Raw genomic sequence first — 10,971 nt, forward strand, 5'->3', positions numbered from 1 at the left:
TTTTCTTATTACTCTAGCTAAGACTTTGTGCACCATATTAAGTAACAATGTACATACACCCTTGTATTAATCCAGATTTTAGAGGAAATTCTACCCATTTTTTACATTTTAGTATAATATTGACTATAGGTTTGTTGAAATATGTTCCCTTACTTCTGTTCCTAGTTTCTTCAAGGCTTTAAAAAATATTTACTTAGGGTCTGGAAAGATGAATCAGTGGATAAGAGTGCTAACTGCAGAGGACCAAGGTTCTGTTCCCAGTACCCATGTCTGACAGATCATATTTGCCTATAAGTCCAGTTCTGGGTATCTAACACCCCCTTCTGGCCTCCAAGGGCACTTGCACACATGTGATGCACATAAACTCACACAGGCAAACACCTGTACACACAAATAACTAAAGGAATATTTTAAGTGTTTTATCTTTGTGTATATGTATGTTTATATGTGAGGGGGCACACGTGTTATGACACACATATGGAGGTTAGAAGACAACCTTGGGTGTCAGTCCTCACCTTCAACCTTGTTTGAGGCAGGGTCTCTCCTGTTGTTTGTGGTTGCACTGTGTTCTACAGCCTCTCTGGCCTGCAAGCTTCTGGGGTATTTTCCTGTCTTCACCTCCCATCTCACCATAGGTATTCTGGGATTATGGACATGTACTACCATGTCCAACTTTTACATGGCTTGTGAGAATCCAAGCTCAGGTCATCAGGCTTGTGCTGCAGGCACTTTTACCTACTGAGCCATTTTTCTGGCTTCTTTTCAGGCCTTTTGTCATGAAGTGATGTTGAAGATTGTTAAAGGCCTTTCTGCATCAGTTGAGCTGATCATCTAGCTTCTCTCCTTAGGTCTGTTTATGTGCTGAATTATACTTAGTGATTTGCATATATTTGACCAACTCTGCAACCCTAGAATAAAACCAACTTGCTCACAGAGCATAAAGTTCTTAAAGTGTTCTTGAATTTCATTTGCAAGAAATTTATTGAGAATTTTTGTGTTTGTTCATGAAGGAAATTAGTCTTTTGTTTTTTATCTGATTTTAAAAAAAGATTTGTTTATTTTATGCATGTTTGTGTGCCTGAGTGTACATATGTGTACTATAAACATACAGTACCTAAGGAAGCCAAAAGAGGGCATTGGATTTCCTGGAGCTGGAGTTACAGGCAGTTGTGAACCAATGATGTGAGTGCGAGGAACCAACCTGGGTCCTTTGTAAGAGCAGTAAGTGCTCTTAACCACTGAGCCAGCTCTCCAGCCCCATATCTGATTTTTGTATCAGACTAATGCTGACTTCATAGAATGATTTTGGCAGGGTTCTTTTCCTTTCAATTTTATAGAACAGTTTGAGGAGCATTGATGTTAGCTTTTTAATAAAAGGTTTGGTAGAATTCAGCAGTGAATCTGGACCTGGCCTTTTCTTTTTTGGGAAACTTTATATACCTCCAATCTTGTTGATTGTTATAGCCATGTTTACATTGTTGGTATCTTTTTTATTTAACTTTGATACGTCGTATGTGTCTGGCAATGTATTTACTTCTTCCAGATTTTTCGGTTTGGGGGAATCTAATCTTCCAAGTACTCCCTGTATTTCACTAGAGTCTGCAGAAACCTCTTTTCGTCTCTGATTTTCTTACTTTGGGCCTTCTCTGTTTCTTTTGGTTGTTTTCAGCTGAGAGTTTGTCAGTCTTATTTACATTTTTTCAAAGAACCATCTCTTTGTTTAGTTGACTGTATTTTTGTTCTTTTAGTCTCCGTTTCATGTTTCCATTGATTATGTCTTGCTCTCGGCTGCTTTGGGCTTTGGATTGTTCCTGTTTTTCCAGGACCATGTGGTGTATCAGTACATTGTTTGGAGATCATCTTTTTTTTTTTTTTTTTTTTTTTTTTTTGAGGCAGGATCACATTTGTCCTTGGCTGGTCTTGAACTCATGAAGCCAAAGATGACCTTGAACTTCTGATCTTCCTGATTCTACCCCCAAGCTTTGATTGCAGTCATACACCACCATGCTTGGTTTTTATATTGTTTGGGGGAATTGAACCCAGGCCTCCTGCATGCTAGGCAGGCACTCTACCAACTGAGTTATGTTCATAGCCCCATTCTGATTTTTTTTTTTAAACACTTATTTATTTGGTCCTTTTGAGACAGGATCTCCCTGTAGCCACAGCTGGCCTCCATCTCACAGAGATCCACCCATCTCTGCTTCCCAAGTGCAGAGATTAAAGGCTTGTGCCACCATGCCTGGTTTTAACTTTTTATTTATTTTTTTTTATTCTGTGTGTATGAGTGTATTGCCTGCATTTATATAAGTGCACCCGTGTCATGCAATGCCTGTGGAAGTCAGTAGAGGACATCAGATTCCACTGAAACTGGAGTTAGGGATGGTTGTTAACTGCTGTGTGGATGCTGGGATACGAACCTGGGTTGGCTGTGAGAGCAACCAGTGTTCTTAACCTCTGAGCCATCTCTCCAGCCCTTATTCTGACTTGTTAATGTAAGAACTCATAGCTATAAAATCTCCCCTCAGAACAGCTGCAGCCATCTCCCAAAGGTTCCGGTAGGTTGTGTTTTGTTTTCATTTGATTCTCTCCTAATTTTTAAATTTCCTCCCCAAATACTTCAATGACCCACTGGTCATTCAAGGGTGCATTGTTCCTCATGTATTTGTGTAGCTTCTGTAGCTGTTCTTGCTATTCCTTTTCTGTTGCTGTGATAGAAACACCATGATCAAGGGAACTTGTAAAAGAAAGGTTTATTTAGCTTATGATTCCAAAGGGGGCAAGAGTCCATCATGGTGGGGAGGCATGGCGGCAGATGTGGCTGGAGTAGGAGCAGAAGCTAAGCAGTCACAGGAAGCAGCAAGTGACTGGAGATCCAGGCATACGAACTCCAAGTCTGCCCCCAGCGAAGTGCTTCCCCCAGTATGGCCACACCCTCTAAGACCTCCCAAACAGTACCACTAACTGGGGACAAATGTTCAAATATGGGGGACATTCCATATAAAATTCAAATTACATTTAGTCTAACCTTAAAAGTTCCCATAGTCTTTACCAGTCTCAATACTATTCTAAAGTCCACAGTCTGAAGTCTATTCTGAGACTCAGGGCAATATCTTAACTGTAAGCCCCTATAAAATCAAAAGACAGATTGCATACTCCTAACATGCAATGGAACCGAATACACATTCCCACTCCAAATGTGAGGAATGGAGGCATAGTGAGGAAATACCAGACCAAAACAAGACTGAAAACCAGCAGACAAACAGCAAATCCAGCAGCTCCATATCTGACTCCTGGGATTTTACTTCCAAAGGGCTTAGATGGCTCAGTCTCTCCAGCTTTGCTGTGTGTATCATACCTCTCTCTCTCTCTCTCTCTCTCTCTCTCTCTCTCTCTCTCTCTCTCTCTCTCTCTCGCTGTACCACTCCCTGTACTCAGCAATCTTTGGCAGATGTCTCACAGCTCTGGAATCACGAACATTTTCTTGGGGGTCTCCATTGCCAACCAGGCTTTGCCTTCATAGCTTCACGCACTGGCCTGTCAGGGCCTTCTTTATGCGGGGGTACCCCTACTGCATGCTGCGTGGCCTTGGGGGCTGCTCTCTGAAACCTCAGAGGAAGAACCGATGACTCCTTCACTCTTTCATTTTTCATGCCTCTAAGCCAGTACCAGGTGAATGACACTGCCAAGTTTGACTGCAGGCTTAGGATGGACCCCAGTCTGCTTCATCCACTTTTGAAGCTTTTCTCTGCTGTGGTTTTCTAGGAGTAGGAAATCCCTGCATTTTCCTTTTATTAAAAAGGAAAATTTGGAAGCTTAGCCAGGTGTGGTCTTTCCCAGGAGGGACTCTCTCCATTGTTTAAATGCAAATCTCTAGGCCTCTCCTTAATAGCTTTTATCTCTTTATCAAAGGTATCTTCACCTTCAGCACAAGCCTTAGCTCCAACATTAGTCTTGCAAGTGCTCTTTTTCAATCCAAACTGTACATTCTTCATTTCTTTCTCCCCAATTTGCTCTTTTTCACTGTAGAGCTGCATAATATTCAGCATTAATAGCCATGCCACCATTTCTACATTAGCTTGTCTTGAAATATCCTCCACCGGGGCTGGAGAGATGGCTCAGTGGTTAAGAACACTGGTTGTACTTGTAGAAGACCTGGGTTCGAATCCCAGCACCCACATGGCAGCTAACAACTGTCCATAACTCCAGTTCCAGGGGATCCGACAGCCCCTTCTGACCTCCACAGGCATTGCACAATACAGGTGCACTTACCTACATGCAGGCAAAACACGCATACACATAAAATAAAAATAATAAATAAAATTTTTTAAAAAAAGAATACCCTACACCAAAGAGATTAGTGCATTGCTTTTCAACTTAGCCTCAGGCAAAGCTTTTGGCTGTGGGCAGACTCTAGCCAGACTTTTCCAAAATATCCCAATTGCTGCTTAAGTCCTTATTTCCCTCTGGAACTACATTGTTCTCAGCACTACTTTCTTCCAGTCACTTACTAGAATGGCCTGTTAAGCTCTGCTTATAGCAATCAACTGCTTTTCTAGCCCAAACTTCCAATATCTTCCAGATTCCTCCAAAAACACACATGGTCAGGGGTTCTTCACAACCGACACCCCACTCTTGGTACCAATTACTGTATTAGTCACTTTTCTGTTGCTACGATAGAAACACCATGACCAAGGGAACTTATAAAAGAAAGAGTTTATTTAGCTTATGGTTACAAAGGTGCTAGAGTCTACATGGCATGGAGGCATGGCAGCAGAGGTGGCTGGAGTAGGAGCAGAAGCTAAGCACTCACATCTTCAAGCAGGTACAGGAAGCAGTAAGTGACTGGAGATCCCACAAGCCTTAAGAACTCTCTAAGCCCACCCCCAATGACATGCTTCCTCCAGCACGGCCGCACCTTCTAAGATGTCCCAAATAGTACCACCAACTGGAGACAAAATGTCCAAATACTCGAAGCCTGTGAGGGACATTCTCATTCAAACCACCACAGCACTCATAGCTATAAAATCTCTCCTCAGAACAGCTTCAACTGTCTCCCAAAGGTTCTGGTAGGTTGTGCTTTTGTTTTCATTTGATTCTCGTCTAACTTTAAAATTTCTGTCCCAATTACTTCAGTGACCCACTGGTCATTCAAGGGTGCATTGTTCCTCATGTATTTGTGTAGTTTCTGTAGCTGTTCTTGCTATTGTTTTCTGGTTTTATTGAATTGTGATTTGATAACAAGAAATCATTTCAATTCTTTTGTATTTGGCTAGGAGTGATTTGTGACCTAGCATGTGGTCTATTTTAGAGAAGGTTCCACAGTCTGCTGAGATTAATGTGTGTTTTATTTCTGTTGAGTGGAACATTCTATAGATATCTGTAAGACCACTTGACCATGTGTTGTTTAACTCTGATGATTCTTTGTTAATTTTTAATTTTTCATATTTATTTGTGTGTGTGTGTGTGTGTGTGTGTATGTGTGTGTTTGTAGGTCAGAGGACACATTTTGGAGTTGATTCTTGCCTTCTACCTAGTTGAAGTAGGGACTCTCATGTTTCTGCTGCTGTGGGTATTATGTAGACCCCTGAATCTTCAGAGTTCCTAGGTCCTACAGCAATGAATGACAAATAGGTATCCAGAATTTGATCTATCTGCTGGCCTCAGTGTCAGAGCTGTCACACTCCAGGGTAATTCCCAGTTAAGAAGCTCTGTTTCCAGACCCAGGGGTCAGGCTATCTCTTCCTTATGCACTTCCCAGCTGAGCCAGCTTTCTGCTGGTCTGTCAGAGTTTGGCCTTCCTGGCTTTCTCTGGTTCTTCCCCCACCCAAGGGCTGTGGCAGGCTAAACTGAGGTTCTCCCACCTGTGAATGTTTGTCAGTCTCCTGGGGAAGTTCAGTTTTTAACAATAGATTCTCTCTAAAAACGACACCTGGGGGCTGGAGAGATGGCTCAGCAGTTAAGAGTACTGACTGCTCTTGCAGAGGACCCAGGTTCAATTCCCAGCACCCACATGGTGGCTACGAACCATCCTTAACTCCAGTTCCAGGGGAATCCGAAGCCCTCTTCTAACCTCCGTGGCATTGCACAACACGGGTGCACTCGCATGCAAGCAATACACTCATACACATAAAATAAAAATAATAGATAAAATATTTTTTAAAAAGATGGCACCTGGCTGTGAGGGATGAGGACACACACCTTAAATCCCAGGAGAGGCAGAGACAGGCAGATCTCTGAGTTCCAGGCCCGGGCTACATGCCCTTTGGTTACTGCCCTCCAGAGGGCAGTCATACAGACTCACAGAATGGAGACTGTCTCACAAAATCCCCTGAACTGGAATTGAGGCTTGTGAGGGCTCTGAGCTTGTTCTGAGCCTAGGACTACCTGGCTTTAGTCTGACTTACCTTTTTGGAAGCAGCTTCTGAGTCCCATCTCCCATGCTACCCATGTCCTTCCCCCCTCCTCCAACCTCTACCCCCCAACTGCCAGACAACTGTGCAGATGAGACTGAGCTCAGCTTGATTCCCTATGCTGTGATCTTTCCAACATAGTTTCACTTCCTTCATGGATTTTCAAAGCTATTCTTTTTCCTCTCTTTGAGCTAATGTCTATTTCTTTTCTAACTATCCTTCACATGGAGACACAACCTCTGTACCACCCTCTTACCTGAAGGTCAGACTACATAAACTTTCCTTCATTAGGTTTGCTGTATACTTAGTTTGGGGCCAAGGGTCAGCACAGAAGCAGTAAGAAGTCTGCAGAAGGTAGTTGAGCTCAGCTCAGATGTGGCCTTCTTGCTTCCATCCTCCCCGTTATATGTTCCACACATGAATGTGTGAGGAGCAGAGACACAAATGCCAGGACCTGACCACTTAAGCCATGCAGCCTGTGGCTGGGACCCACCAGCTTCAGACTGAGTTAATGTACCTTCCAAATCATGAGTACAGATATTACTTAAAACCCTCTATTAGAGGTAGGAAGCCCATTTTATTACCAGCCCTTACATTGTATAGCATCTAAGTGCTCACATGGCTCTCTTAACTCCCATTATTCCTTGTACCTCCCAACAACTTGGTGGTACATGTAGACTGAGCAAGAGTTCATTGCCTTGTTCTATACATAGGGAATCTGAATCTCAGGCTACAATCCTGCTCTAAGAGTCAGAGCCTGGACAAGCCCACTGGAGCTGGGGTCTGCCTAGGCCCTCAGCTGTTTCTTTCTCTCTCGTACTGTCCCCAGATGGCATCTACATCGCTGCCTTTGCCATTGGCCTTTTGGCCTCAGAAATACAGAAGGAGATGAGGCAGAACTGCTCTTTTTTTTTCAGGTTCTGCTTGCTAAGCCATCTGGTCATCTTGCCACAACACAGGTGGGTGGTTTTCAGGTGGCCTTCAGCCCTCACCTTCTCTGGAGAGCCCGATTGACTCCACACTGTCTGACCACCGTCAGATCTTCTTCCAGGCACAATCTCAGTTTTAATCTTCATGCCACACTAGCCCATCACTTACTTTCTCTAAGGTGGACAATAAACTGAGTGGGTTCATGGAAGAGCATGTGGCGTGAAGTTCAGGCTGCCCTTTGCCAATGAGCAGAAACAGCAGTGTGCGACCCCTCAGCTCAGAGAGGAAGCCTGCTGTGCCCCACCCCATCTGTATCCCTAGTCTCTGCCAACCCCTTCTAAAATGATCTCATTTCAGCCATGCACACAGGAGACTGGGATGGAACGATCACTTAAGCTAAGCAGTTCAGCCCCAGCCTGGTCCACATAGTGAGACGACCCCCCCCCAATCTCTACAGAAAAGAATACAATTTTGTAATCAAAAATATTGTATACGATGCTATGTAGTGTACATCTGCAATCTTATTGCTTAGAAGGCTGAAGCAAGAGGACTGAGCGCCTCAGCCTGGCTTACTTACTGAGAACTCATCTTAAAAATACTATTCTAGCTGAGCAGTAGTGTAGTCCCAGCACCTGGGAGGCAGAGGCAGGCAGATCTCTGTGAGTTCAAGGACAACCTTGTCTACATAGTGAGTTCCAAGTTGGCTGGGACTACAGGGAGACCTTGTCTCAAAAAGACAAAAACAAAAACAAAAACAAAAAAAACCAAAAAACCCCACTATTATAGCACTCTGGAGGCAGAGGCAGAGGCAGGTGGATCTCTGTGAGATCAAGACCAGTCTGGTCTATATAGTGAGTTCCAAGCCAGGTGGGTCTACATGGAGACCCTGTCTCGAAAGAAATACTACTTTACATAAATAGAATGATATTCACATAACATTTTGTGGAAATGACATTTATTAATGGATATAATCTGGACTAATGACTTTTAATTAACCCCAGCAAAATGATGCACTATTGGGTCTGATGACCAGGGGGGTCTCATTGACAACCTCAGTTTGGTGCTCTATCCACCTACCCCCAAATGAATGAATGTGGGCATGATTGAGAATTAACATATCAAAGTGCTGTAAGCAGCCCATCCACCCATTAGAAACTGGAGATTGGAGAAAAAAAAAACAAACCTGTGACCTTGGATGAATGAGATATAGGGATGAAAACGCATGGATGGTCTATTGAGACAAAGGTGGAGCCAAACTTGAACTTGTACTTCCCCAGTGAAGCTGGAGAAACAGTTCTGAATACATTATGGATGTGGCCTGACCAGGGGACAGAGGGGAAGAAACAGGGTTCAAAAGAGACAGTTCCATCAGCACAGGGTAAGGACAGAGACAGCTCCATCTGCACAGGCTGTGGGGACAAGAGCGATCCATTGGCACAGTTCTGGGAGACAGATGGCTATAATAGATAGCTAGGGAAGCTAGTGTCCTCTGAGTTCAGGCCTACTCTTAAAAACTGAATTTAAGAGTCAGTCTGTTTGTTCAAGTGATATGGTGCTGACATAATAATAAATGCTGCAATATTTTAGACTTGTCTTTTGTTCACATAGCAAAATTCTCCAGTAGTTATCCAAATTGTGGAATATATTGATTTTGTTATTGTCTGTTTTTCAATTATCTAAAGCCTATACATTGAAAATTATATCCAGTTCTTATTTTGTTATTATTATTATTTATGTGTATGAGTATATTCCCTGCATGTATGTAAGTGCACCTGTGCCATTGCAATGCCCTTGAAAAAGAGGGTATGGATTCCCCTGAAACTGGAGTTATGGACGGTTGTTAGCCACCATGTGGCTGCTGGGAATTGAACCTGGGTCCTCTGCAAGAACAGCCTGTGCTCTTAACTGATGCGCTATCTCTCCCATCCCTTTATTCAGTTTTTAAACATTTCTATTTTGAACATTTCTGTTTCTATGGACTATTTTAGTAGTTGAGCTCTATAACCAGGATTACAGAAGGCAACTGTGCCACTTTCAGAAGACCATGTGGACCTCATAACATCTGATATTGTCTCCTCAACTTTAGACTATGTATAGTAGTTATATCTTCATAGGAGATCCTTGCATTCTCATTCTACTTGTCAGGGTTCTCTAGAGAAACAGGACTGATATATTGCTCAATCCCCAGTGTGAGGGGGCACCTCAGGACTTATCATAGCTACATCACGTTACAGCCCTAATTTTCCCTAGCAACTGAAACTAGAGGCAGTTGATCCAAAGTGTGGGAATAGAAAAGTCTGACAACTATACCAGGTTGTGGGTTTGAAGAAAAAGTTGCCATGTACTAACAGCTTGTCTTTGCCTTCTGTACTTCCAACCTGACTTGCACCTGCAGGAAGAAACTGTTGGGAACTTTTCCACCCCTGAGTTATGAGAAACTGTCTGGGGAGGCTTTGGTTTTTCTGTATAAAAGCCTACCCTGAGAAAGACTTGGGGCTGCACTTGGGATCAAATGTCCAGTATAGTTGTGGCTGGCTATAAGGACTTTCTTTTGGCTGTACTCTGTGTCTGAGTGGTCTTCTCTGGTGGAAAACCTCACAACACCAGGACTGGCTGTCTCAGTAGTCCCAATATGGTTCCCAAAATCTAGAGGGGTTCCTGGAGAGCTGCTGGTTCTGTTAGTGATAGAAGCCTGGAAACACTGGTTCTGGTGTTGGCAAAGCACTCAGCAGAAGCAGCAGCCACAGGATAAATTAACTGGGTGGTGAAAGAGAAAGGCAAACAAGCAAAAGGTGAATAAGCTTCCTTCTGCCATGCCCTTGTTAACTGAGCTGTTACCAGAAGGAGCCTCCCACATTTGAGGTGGGCCTTCTCACATCAATTAAAGTGATTAAGACAATCCCTCAAGCGATGCCCCATACTCAGGTGATTCTAATTTGTGGCAAGTTGACATTAAAACCAACCATCATGTTCATCATTCATGGAGTTTTTTAACTTTATATCGTTTTTGAGAATTTCATACATTAGTATTATGTGTGCATTATTTCATACCTCCAAGTCCTTCCTCCAACTCTTCCCATGTTCCTCTCCCTCTCTGATTATTATTGTTGCACATACATACATACATTTATAATGCCCTGAGTCCATTTATTGGTGGTCCTACGTACCTATGTTTAAGGCTGCACTTAGAATCAGATAACCTCTGAGGGAACTAGTCCCTGGAGGAGACTGATTCTCGCTCCCTCAACGTCATAGCTCTTCATCTTGGGGAGGAAGCCAGTGAAATTTCTCCCATCCACCTTGGCATATCAACTGATTTTATGGTCATTAGACAACCATGCTGTGGAGATTTCATTGCTGTACCTTCCTTACCACATCTAGAATACACTAACTAGCATCAGATGCCTTGTCTCTCTGGCTCTTACATTCTTTTTGCCCCCTCTTCCACAGTGATCCCTGTATTTGAAACAGCCTCAAATACAAAGTATAGGTATAGAGGTTGCATTGCAGATGTATTACTTAGGGCTCAGCATCTCATAGTCACTTATTCTCTGTTTTTGACTAGTTGTGGAACTTTGGAATAGTCTCTATCTGTTGCAAAAAAAAAAGCTACTTTGATGAGTGGTGAGAG

Source organism: Nannospalax galili, unplaced genomic scaffold (genome assembly GCF_000622305.1).
Source record: "Nannospalax galili isolate Female #2095 unplaced genomic scaffold, S.galili_v1.0 scaffold553, whole genome shotgun sequence".
Taxonomy (NCBI): Eukaryota; Metazoa; Chordata; class Mammalia; order Rodentia; family Spalacidae; genus Nannospalax; species Nannospalax galili.